This window comes from Gavialis gangeticus, unplaced genomic scaffold, assembly GCF_001723915.1.
Source record: "Gavialis gangeticus isolate Ggan-Ray unplaced genomic scaffold, GavGan_comp1, whole genome shotgun sequence".
Lineage (NCBI taxonomy): Eukaryota > Metazoa > Chordata > Crocodylia > Gavialidae > Gavialis > Gavialis gangeticus.
Window position 1 is genome coordinate 18,133,292 of NW_017729030.1, and position 9,476 is coordinate 18,142,767.

At 43.0% G+C, this 9,476-nt stretch overlaps 1 protein-coding gene and 1 long non-coding RNA gene across 2 annotated transcripts in view; one reads left to right on the plus strand and one right to left on the minus strand.

The window, feature by feature from the left end:
• LOC109301097 overlaps positions 1-7,324 on the plus strand; it is a 22,819-nt gene extending 15,495 nt beyond the window's left edge. Inside the window, exons 2-3 of the long non-coding RNA XR_002098429.1 lie at positions 690-696; positions 7,217-7,324. This is a non-coding gene — a long non-coding RNA (uncharacterized LOC109301097). The remainder of the gene's footprint in view (positions 1-689; positions 697-7,216) is intronic.
• ARSJ (arylsulfatase family member J) overlaps positions 1-9,476 on the minus strand; it is a 78,481-nt gene that overhangs the window by 55,252 nt on the left and 13,753 nt on the right. The window lies entirely within an intron of this gene.

A 9,476-nucleotide genomic window follows, 5' to 3' on the forward strand; every position in this document is an offset into this window, starting at 1 on the left:
GGAGGTTAAATTCACAAGGTGGCTTTCCAGGGCAGGGGTTGACAAGCCATGGAGTTCTTATGGGCCACCCCCAGAGCATCCAGCCCCCTGGGAACCATAAGCAGGACATCACCCCCACCCTGCACTTGGCTATCTATCCCCTATGGCAAATGGGCATGGGACCACTGCCCAAGGTCTCTAGCAGGGAAGTGAAACTGATGGAGATGGTAGAGTCCGGGCTGCTTTCCAGCCCCTTGCCCTACATGTGTTGAGGGGGTGGGGGTGAGGAATGATACAGTTTGGTATGCCTGGAAGACTGACTCAGGCCATAGGCATGAAATGCTCTGTGTCTGCACATAACATTAAGCCAATTTGTGGGGGACTGGTAAAAAATAATTCTGTTTTCCCAGTTCCAGGAAGTTCATACTCGTCTTAAGTGGTGTGCATACCTAGACTGTTGGGCTATAAAGTAGAATTAGAATGTATTAAGCATTACATCTGTCCACACTGAAAGGGAAGCTGTTTCATCCTTTTGGACATAGAGCAAGTGGAGGGGAATACAGTACTTCATTATCATGCCCTCTGGTGTGGTCCTCTAAATGGTGTAGATATGTCCTTAGCAGCTAAGCCTAAAATGATGGCATTATTCCTTTAAAAAAAAAGGTTAACAACTTTGACTTTGGTTCACTTTCTCTTTGATCTTCAGTTAGTTTCTGGGTGATAAGAAGGTAATTCCAATTAAAATGAGAATTTTAAAAACACAAACTGCCAAAAGATCACTTCGGAAATAAATGGTTGATACAGGAATATGTTTTCAGTTTGGCTTAGCATAACACCGACAGACACAATTATCTGTATGGCATTACTAGCAGTTGATAAGCCCTCAGCAGAAGGCTTAGGGGAAATACTTCCACTCCACTGCTTTCCGGCCAGTGTTATATCAGCAACAACTGTTTTAGACAGTTTTGTAGCGTGGTAATGTTTGCAGGTCTCTCCTTCAAAATCCTGCACATTTAAGTTACAAGTATGCAGAACAATTTTGACACAATGTATCAGCTGCTAGCAAGCTTAGCAGGACTCAGGCCACACATATTCCATTCGCTAATTCAAAATTTCCCACATGCAAGCCAGGGAACGAGGCTAGACATGATTTTTTTTTTTGAGGTCAGTGGTATGGACATGCACATTTGTTGCCAGCACTTTAAAAATACCAATGAGACAGCACATTTAGTTTCCATACAAGAACAGTAATATACAAAAAATTAAACACGAATGTCTCCCTGATTATCCTTTCTCCCTGATACAAAAACTTTACTTGACAATATGCTATTGTTTTTCCTTTTAAATTGGACACAAGATAACTCTTTTAAAAAATTAAATTGCATGCTTAATAATTTGATATTAAACTTATTAAAATAAACACGAGTATTCTGCCACATTACCCATTTGGCTGTTCATTCCAATACAGTAACCTTGCTTTAGAAAACTTAGGTTATATAACACATCCTTATTCCTGGAAAACGTAATATTTAAACAACTGTAATGTTAGCTTATAACCTCTTTCAGGTGGGAAAGTAGCTTTCTTCTGTTTGTTAAGCTCCATTTACATATAGCTATAAGTGTTTTTGAATAATATGTTCTAAACTCTCCTCTCAACTCGAATCCAAATAAAACTGGAGGAGTACCCTAGAATTTCAGGATAACTGGGTGTGTCTACACTAGGCGCTTTACTGTATAGTACAGCTAATTAATCCACAGTAAGCATCTCCATCTACAGGTGCTGACCCTTACTGCACAGTAATTTCCTCTACTCAGCAGTTAATTTACTACCTGAAAATGCAAGTAGCAAATCCATTACAGCTCAGTATAGCATGTGTAGATGGCTGACCAGGAGCAAATTTGCCCCCGGTCAGCTGGGCAGCAGGGGGCAGGAGATTTCTCCCTGCCCTCAGAAGCTGACTACTGCCAGGGAAGGGTCCACCACCAGAGCCCAGCTGGAGACAGTATCCCTCTGCCCAGCAGCAGGGAGATGCCAGTCCTTGCTCCCCAATCACATGATTGTGGAGTGGGGGCTGGGAGCTTGTTTCAGCCCCAGCTCCATGAGCGCAGAGCTGAACCTTGGACAGGCTGGGACAAGAGCAAGAGGCAGCTTTGAGATCTGAGCCCAGGTGTAGAACTGGGTTGTCAAGTCAAGGATCTAGAGCCAGAGACTAGAAACCACAAGGCAAGTCAAGAGCAAAAGGTGGAGTCAGGAAGCTGGGAGAGAAGCTGAGGTCAGATGATATAGTCTAGGAACCAGAGACCAAGGAACTAGGGCAGGGAGCAGGAGAGAAGGGTCAGCCCATCCCATGATGAGCCCAAGGAAAGAATTTAGATTCAAAGGGTATACAGAGATGTCACCATATGAAGTGGATCAGCTTTGCTTGGATATGGCCTAGCACAGCTGATCTGCTTCACTGGGCAAATCACACATCACCCATTGTGCTGTCTGTTGATCCTGAGGGACAATGGGCAATGTGTTCCCTGTTTGCAGGGGTGCACCCAAAGAGGCATGCCCAGGGTGCTGCCATGGCTTGAGGGGTCTGATTCTGGATTGGAATGTCCTGGGTGTGCAAGATCAGGCCCCTCACGCCCCAGAAGTGCCAGCCCAGGGTGGCTAGAGAGTATGGGCAGCTCCAGGCTGCCATGCTCTTCTGCCATAAAGCTAATAGATGTCTGTTGCAATAAAGCTGCAGAAAATATTACCTTTTGTTGGTGCCACCAGTTTGAACATTTGTGGAGTGACAAATGGCATAGATGTGTTTGCAAACCATAACAATTGTCATGGTGGCACAAAGGCAACACCTGTTTGCACCCAAAGTCATAAATCCTTACCTGATGACTAAAAGAAGTAGGTGACTGCAGCCCTGAAAAGGGTGAAACTCCTTCCCCACCCTGTGCCGATCTGGCTTTGTTGGACAGAACAGTGCCCAGTCCATGGTCTTCTTTACCACCCCCCTCTGACTTGCTTGAACAGGACAAAGAGAATAAGGGTGAAGTTGTATGTTACACTTAGCTCAAACAAGTGACACTTAAAACAAAAGTATCTACCCATTAAAGCTCTTTACTTGTGCTAAGCATCTTCTAAGTCTCAAAGTTATGCCATTTAAAGCAATGCAGGGCCATGCTACCTACATCATGTTAGGGTAACTTTAGTCTGCTTCACAGAAGACAAGCAATTTGCAGTCCTCCATCATCCCACAGTGCGCTTCTTTCTGTCCCCCTTTCCCCTTCATGCCCCACCCCGAGCATGGATAAAACCCAGCTGTCCTGGCTTCTAGCCACATCCCTGCATGCCAACCCCCTAGTGGCAAGTCAGAGCTTTGTATGACTGCTTAGTGCATGTTCTATTAACACTGCTTAATATTCCACGGATTTTGTATGGTCTAAGTGTAACTTGTAACTTCACACCATGTCAGTCATGTAACCAATTCCCACACCCACTTCACGTCTACATCCAAGATTCAGAGATCTTTACTGGAGCTAAAATGGTGGGAGGGGAGGAAAGAGTGGAGGGAAGACTATAGGGAAAAGCCTAATTCTGCTATTCCCTTTACTGTGGCCACACGGAGTCACAAACTGGTCTTGAGTCAATAAGGTGGGTTTTGTGTATGCTCAAAATGAAGAAAGTTTAGTCTATGGCCTCACAGTTTTCTTGATGATATAAGCTGAGATGATAGGATACTTATTGCTCTGCTTGCAAAAGAAGACCCTTATATAGTGCAGAACAAAACACTAACCAACCAAAAACTAAATACCCATACCCTTTCAACCCTAAGGCTGGGAAGGAAACATGAAATCCTTTCAAGTTTTGCTTTCTTTATTCTGAAAATATTTTAAGAAATGAAGCTTAAAAGGGTTATCAACACAAAGAACCTTGCTTGAAAATATTTTCCCTAAAGGTTATTTCAGCCTTAAAATGAATGTAGTTTAAAAGGTAAAATACAAAGCAAGATGCCTCCATTCATTCTTTCTTCTTTAGCATTGTTCATTTAGCTGAGCAATGAAAATGACACAGATATAGATTGCAATGGAAAAACAGGCAAGCTAAGTAGCAGGATGTTTTAAAGGTTCCCTTACCATAAAAATGACAAACTCCACCCTGCTAGTGGAACACTGGATTTCTCTGCATGAGCTAAGTCCAACAAACCTAGTCATTGTTTAGAGGGATTGGAATCTAAGAGACTGTAGATGTGAATCAAACATCTGCTACACTGAAAACATCAGGTTCTCATATCAGGTTGCAAACCAAAAGTGTAATAGATTTCTTTAGGTAGTGAAGACAAGCCAGCAGTAACACTAACTGAATTCCATGATTTGTAGTAAATCAATGAAGCAGAGATTGGTTTGAAGAAAAGGTGAACTAAACTTTCCTACATTTCAGTGGAACTTTTTATATCGTGTGTGTGTATTTATAAAATTAGAAACTTCTAAACTCTTTCCAATGCCTTGTGTTTTTTTTCTTTTTCAAGGACTATTAGGACAAGGGCAACCTTTTTAATATGTTAACTTCTCTGCTCTGTTCTTACTGTCTTCTCATTGCAAGTTCACATGCTGCACTGAGAGAAGTCAAACATTTTTAATATATATTTCATAGAAGATTGTAAACATACTGTTGCAGTAGATTTTTTGCAGTAGATTTTTCACAGTAGAGTATTGAGTTTCCCTAGTGTGGTGATTAAAGGTCCATGTTTATTAAGCTTTAAAATACTCCTGCAAGGTAAGCATAATTTATTTTACAGATGCTGTGGTGGGTTACATAAACCACCAACCAAAAAGCATTAATGGGGACCTGAGGGGCCAGTTAGCTCTCTTCATTAGTTCACTTCATCTAAAGGACACATCCTGCTTAATTCAATATCAGACCCTACTGAGAAGGAGCTGATTTGTCGCCCAAATGGAAGAAATGCATAGCATTAGGGAGAGAGGACCTGAGATGATGAGGGCTTCTTCTTCTGAAGGGAGCTGAAAGAGATCCAGCTGTTCAGGAGCTTCCTCTCCTTGAGAAAAGGTATGATGAGTAAGCATTGGGACTGCAGTGGTTGGCCTTTGAAGTAGGGAGACAGTTCTGTGCATCTTGAAGGAATAGGGAGATATTCTCAAAACAAGCCTGGGTCATGCTGAAGTGGCTACACTGTTTTATTTAGCTTTGAGTTCTGGTGGAAGATGCCAATAGAAATTTGGAACTGCTGCTTTGAAAGAAATGATGATTTAAAGAAGAGCTGGGGGAGTGGAAAATTTTGTACAAAGGAAGAATACTGTTATAGGCATAGGTTTCCTGCTAATAAGAAAGACAGAGGTGGTCTAAGATGATGAGTGACAGGAATATCAGTATGGTGAAGTCTGTTACATATGGGTAAACTGAAGGTCAGAAAGGTTAGACCAGGGGTTGGCAATTATTTCAGCTGGAAGGCCACTTAATGAGCTTTAGTGAGCTGTCGAGGGCTGCATCAGTAGCCCGTTCCTTGACAGGTGCCCTGCCCCCTGGTCACCATCTTGGGACCAGAAGTCCCACCCCCTAACCTGTGACTTCTGACACCAAAAGTGCTACCCGCCCACACCCCTTAAGTACCCCTTTGGGGTGGGAGTACCTGGTGCCTAGAGTGAGTGCTGCAGCAAGGACATGAGGAGAAGCCACTGGAGGCCGGGGAAAAGGAGCAGGTCCCCCAGTGGCTGCAGCAGTGGCAACAGCAGCTGCACCCAAAATCTGTGTGTGCTGACCAACCCACAAAAGGGTGGGAGCAAAGTGCATGGGCTGAATGGGGTACAGGTAATTGGTGGGTACCCGCGGGCTGAATGAAATCACCTGGTGGGCTGGATCCAACCAGCGGGCCGTATTTTGCCCGCCCCTGGGTTAAAACATTTGCCTAAGGACACATAGTGAGCCAGCAGCAAAATCAGCTTCAATGATCCTCAAAATATGCCCTATCAAAGACCTCCATAAATAATCCCACTGTTGTCTTAGGTGAAGGTATTTTGTATAACAAAATACTGTAGTAGGACCTTTTCACTTGTTAAAGCATGGAGTTATACTGTATCACAGTTCTGACACACTGACTTCATTCATTAGCAAGCATGCTCAAAGAACCAAATTCAGCCTATTTTACAGAAGGGCTGAATCTTTGTGAGAACTTTTTCTTCAGTACAAACCATATTTTTTCTATTTGATATTTCTTAAATATACAAAGCTTTCTATTATGAATACTGTAAGCAAGCCTTATGCTTTCCATAAAATGTCCCTGTTCATCCATGCTTTCCTATTACAGTACTCAGCCCACTCTCTTCCCTTCATATTCTCAGATGTATGCACAAGCACAGAAGGATCATGAAACAAAAAATTAAACCTGGTTCTCACTGTCAGAGAAGCAAGATAATGATTAGGGTATTTTCCATGCCTTCTCTGTTGAGATGGGCACTCTGCCATTACTATAAGTGCCAATGTAAGAACTTCAGCATGAATGTAGTTTCAAGATCCCATCTCACTTCTTAATCCCCAAATGAGAAAGTAACTCCTCCTTCATGGTGATAGACTGCATCTTTTGCATCTGCTTCTGGATGTGAAATTAGTTTGTTTTAAAGATCAGTAACTTGATATGCAATAGAAGTGGCAGCAATAGGAGGATAAATATAGCACAAACCCATTTAACACACACACATCCCAGGATACCAAAAGAAAAATCAAATGGTACAAAAATCTCAATTATTAGCAAAAGAACTTCAGCTTCACTTTCTCTTAAACTATGCTGGCTCCACAGGGTTGGCAGTAGACTGGCCTGGTAACCCTGTGCTCAGCTGGGTGGATGGGACAGGGCTGTGGGTAGGTGGGGAGTGGCATCCGGGAGCAGGACGGGCAGGCAGGGCCAGGATCATGGGGCAGTGACAGCATGGGGCCAGGGCCCAGAGCAGAACTGTGATCCACTCCCTACATGCCCCTGCCTGAAGAACTGGTGCCTGTCACAGAGTTCTGGGTCAGCCTCCATTGAGACCCCACCTGCCTGCTCAATCTGGTGTCCCCAGTGGTGGATGCGGAACGGACAGGCCAGGGTGCCTGAGCAGTGGGGCTGGGTCCAGCAGTAACGGCACTGGCAGCAGCAGCCATAAGGAGCTACTGTCAATCTTGAGCAAAGCTATGGATGTCATCCTCCCTCTCTGCTTGGCCTTGGTGAGACTGCAGCTGGAGTTCTGCATTGAGGTCCAGGTGCCGCATTTCAGGAAGCATGTGGAGAAGCTTCAGAGCGTCCAATGGAGGGCGATGCACATGATTAGAGCCCTAGAGACCAGCTTATATGAGGAAAGGCTAAAAGACTTGTGATTCCTCAGCCTGCAGAAGGGGACTTGGTGGCAGCCTATAAGTATATCAAGGGCATACATCAGGGCCTGAAGGAGCATCTGTTCACCAAACCCCCAAGAGGAGGACAAGAAATAATGGGCACAAGCTGACTGAGGATCACTTCAGGGTAGACATAAGGAAAAACTTCTTTACAAGTTGAGTACCAAGGGTTTGGAACAGGCTCCCCACAGAGGTGGTAGTCATCCACCCTGGCGATTTTCAAAAAGCATCTTGATGGCCATCTCGCTGGGGTCATCTGATCCCAGCAATCTTTACTGTCCAAGTGCAAGGGGGCTAGACCTGATGTAAGGTCCCTTCCAACCCCTAACAACTATGAAGCCATGAAATAATGGAGCTGCCAGGAAGTGGAGTCTGGCCACTGTGCCACCCCAGCCCCGCTGTGCATTCAGAGGCCATGGGACCAACCCACAAGCACCATGGCCTGGGCTGCCCCCAAGCCATGGGACCTGCCACAGCTTGGATAAAATTCCTTGGCAGGCTGGATATGGCCCACAGGCTGTACTTTGCCCATCTCTGCTTTAGAGAAAACTGGTTGGCTTCTAACAGCAACATGGATAAGAAAAGTCTTGGGTTTACTTGTGCTACGTTTTCCTGAAGGAAAAAAATGCACCAAGCTTTTCTATGCAAGAAACAAGTTTGACTTGGTAGTATTTTTTATTGGACCACTTATCTAGTGGGTTGTGATGTTATACAAGATTTGGGGCACAAGGGGTCCTTCCTCAGGTTTGGAAGGATACAGCAGATATAGCCCGAGTTAAATGTTGAAGTATGTTTCTATGGCAGGAACATATTTTAACTCAGACATCTAGACAACCTAGAGTCCAACGTGAGCTGATGCATTCCTAGAAGAATCAGTTCACCAAGATAGTTGACCCATCAAAATACATTCCTTTCCACTGTTGCCATGTGCCTGTCTATAGCAGTTCAATCTTGGCTAGATTCAAGTAGGGCCTAGATTCAAGAAGCCCTTTAAAACCACATTTCAGACAGACAGCAAAATAAGAGAAGGTGATAGAAGGGATAAGAAAATTTAAGTTGAATTCTCCTGATGATGGAAACTCAACCTGCAGCACGATTATTGGATCAAATGGGAACAAAGACATTGAAATGTATCAAAGCCAAAACAGAACCTCAGGACCTTGAGAGCTACTGTGTAGAGCCTCGGGTAAACAGAGGGGGATAGGGACTGGAGAGACAATGCTCAAGGTTATAAGATGAAACATCTGAGAAAATAAATGTTCAAATTAAGTCAAAACAGTGCCAAATAATATGGCCCAGATTCTTAATCATCACGTAGGATCTTATCTTTTGCAGGATTAAAGCACATATATAGCTAATACTACCAAGATGTTCAAAAAGACTTGGTCAAATCATTTTTTCACAGTACATCATAAAGACTCATATAAATTTTAAATGAAAACTCACGCTTTCAGTAAGAAAAATAAAATAAAAGTAATAAAGAGAGATAAATACATAAATCAATGAAAATAACAAGTCAAAGAAAAATGGCTTTCCTTGCACATATAAAATAAACAAGAATTTTTCCAGAAATCAGTAGTTGTTACAGTATTCTTTTGAATACAGTATGTGTGGGGGGTGTATCTATCATGAAAAATGTAATCAAAATGAGTTTTTTTCCCCTTACATAAGGGAAAAATAGGAATTCTCTAGACATGTGTAAAATTCCCATGTTATTTATATTTAACTGTCACAGATCAGCGTACTGCTGGACTTATACTGTCCACCAAAGGGAAGAACCAAATGTACCTCATGTCTTTATTTCATAAAATAATGTTAAGAATAGTCACATGATTATCTCACGGAGGTGCTGACATTTGTAGCAACATGCTACATCTTCCCTGTTGATATTTTCCATTTATACCAACCACAATCAAGCAAAACGTAATCAGAAAAATGATTGGTGACACTTAGAGTAGTAGCATAGAACTCAAGAGAATGTGTGCTTAACTGTTCTGTGCCTTAGTTTCTGCAACAGTAAAATAGGGATAAAAGGACGTCTAGGGAAACTGTGGGATATTTCATTAGATATTTAGGAACAGTGAATCGTTCGTTCGTGTGTGTGTGTGTGTATGTGTGTGTGTGTGTG